We start from the raw sequence: 2,238 nt of genomic DNA, 5'->3' as shown, positions 1-2,238 counted from the left end.
GACCATAGCCATACCTATAGTCACGGTTTTGGCCGTGACCATAGCCTCTATGGTCACTCCTCCTCAAAACTGTGACTATAGCCATATCTATGGTCACGATTTTTTACCGTGACCATAGCCTATTTTGTTTTATGATATTTAATTTTATTTTTTAAAGCATAATCACATTCCAAAATGATGATAATCACAAAATAAATCTAAAAATAAAAAATGATAATCAACAATTAAGATAAATTGTGATTAAAGTAACTAACTAACATATCAATAAAATCAATAAAATTATACATAAATTAAGTTATAAGTAATAACATTTTTAGATCTATACTACTATATAGTATAAGTAATTCAGCTCCATGTGCATTGGGCTGGTCTTAGTCTAATATTATACAATGCGTGCGTGAGTGTGTTGATTGATGGTGTTAAGGTTGTCTACACATGCCAGCCTCTTCTTGTTAATTAGGCCTCAAAGTGGGAGCATGATCGCCACCATTGTAGCTTCTGAATCCAGACACCATTGCTGAGAGTTGGTACCAGACTCTGTCATGAAAAATACATCAGTAGTTGCACATGCAATAAAGTCCAAAGCAGCAAGCTGCATTAACATCAAACCTTCATTGTTAAGTATTAGTAATCATGCTTCAACTGAATTTGAAAATTATTAACATGAATATTTATTACCTGAGAAGAAAAATTCTTAAAAGGTTCAAGTTCGTTGGGAGCAACCGAGCAAGGAAATCTTCCTTTGTAATAGCATTGACATGAATTATTTATTGCAAAAGTATTTAACTCACTTGGGGTACATCTCCATTCTTCCTTTCAAAACTAAAGCTCAGTGATATGTTCAGCAACAATTCAACATACGACAACAAATTCATCTCAAATCATAATTTGCAACAACAAATTCAACTATGATAGTTTTCAAATCCCTAGTTTATCAAATTCAACAAATTCAACTATATTTTTTATCAATTTTTTTGAAAATGCTCTTGGTCTTACTTTAAATAATTACCTCTTTTAAAATCTCTAAACTCAAAACAGATTCTAAATATAAAACTAGTCACATTAACCATCTCTTAGCCACATAATTAATTATTAATCAAAACAGCAACTCGTAATCACTTTAATACATTCATAAACTAATAGTACAAGTAAAAGATTCAATTCAACATACAAGCAAGTCACAATAAGACAAACAGCACAATCACAAGGAAATAAAATAAGCAAACTTTTCAGAGTAATTCAGAACCACATCCAGCTTCAATCATAATTCAGAGTAATCACACTAACTAACTTTTCTCAAATATATTTCATTCAATAATTAACTAATCATATTTCAATTTAATGACAATTAAGCAACCTTACACTCCCACTTTTGTATCTAAGCCTAGAACTCTTCCAATATCACAATTCTAACTTCCATTTCATTAAACATATTTATTAGAATTAGTAGTATAGTTCTAAGAATTCGAAATCAATAATTCACAAAATTACACATACATATTCATAATAGTTCATCAACTTCCAACAGCATTTCAAGCATACCCTCATCATCATCAAATCACATAACCAACACAAATCATCATCCTCAAACATAACTACAAATCAATCTCATCATAATTTCATCACATTCAACCATATTCACAATCACCAATAATCTCAATTTCATCAATTTTCATCAATTAACCAAACAAGACATTTATGAATTATTTGCAATTACTCACTAAACTTCATTGGTATTCATTAATTAAAACAGTTAATTTTAAAATAAATCCCCTACCTCAAATAACCAGAACTCGAAGAATTCCTTAACCGCGACAAATTCCTTTTTCCTTTCTCACAACAGCAGTAGCCTCGAACAAAACCAGCAGCAGCCACAACAGTTCCAAAACCAATACGAGTTACAACAGCAATTTTGAAGCAAAGTAGCATAACTAAAATAAGAATATGTGACTATGATTAGAACAAGAACATGGCAAAGGAACAAGTTTGAACCAGAACAAGAATGAGTGTTACAGTTTTAGAAATGGAGGAATCGGAAGCAGAACAAGAAGGCTGATACTGTCTTCTGACTCTGATGACGGTGCACGACTCACCAGCGACCGTGGTAGCAACAGCGAGGACAGTGCCTCCTCTGGCTCGCACGGCTTTCTCTTCCTCTCTCCCTCGTGTCGTTCTCTTCTCCATGGTGGAATCCAACAGGGACGGCGGCGACACCAACTGCGACGAGTTGGCTGCGAT

General features: G+C 33.3%; 1 long non-coding RNA gene across 1 annotated transcript; it reads right to left on the bottom strand.

Moving 5' to 3' along the window:
* Positions 1 to 259: 259 nt before the first annotated feature.
* On the bottom strand, positions 260 to 939 carry LOC140178169 (uncharacterized). The gene is made up of 2 exons (XR_011870416.1): positions 679 to 939; positions 260 to 592 (listed from the first exon to the last, which is right to left on the bottom strand). It is a non-coding gene; the product is annotated as an uncharacterized lncRNA (long non-coding RNA).
* Between the last annotated feature and the right edge of the window lie 1,299 nt (positions 940 to 2,238).

Source organism: Arachis hypogaea, chromosome 13 (assembly GCF_003086295.3).
Source record: "Arachis hypogaea cultivar Tifrunner chromosome 13, arahy.Tifrunner.gnm2.J5K5, whole genome shotgun sequence".
NCBI classification, from domain to species: domain Eukaryota; kingdom Viridiplantae; phylum Streptophyta; class Magnoliopsida; order Fabales; family Fabaceae; genus Arachis; species Arachis hypogaea.
Note: the sequence above shows the minus strand (reverse complement) of the source record. Positions and strands in the feature narration are given on the sequence as shown.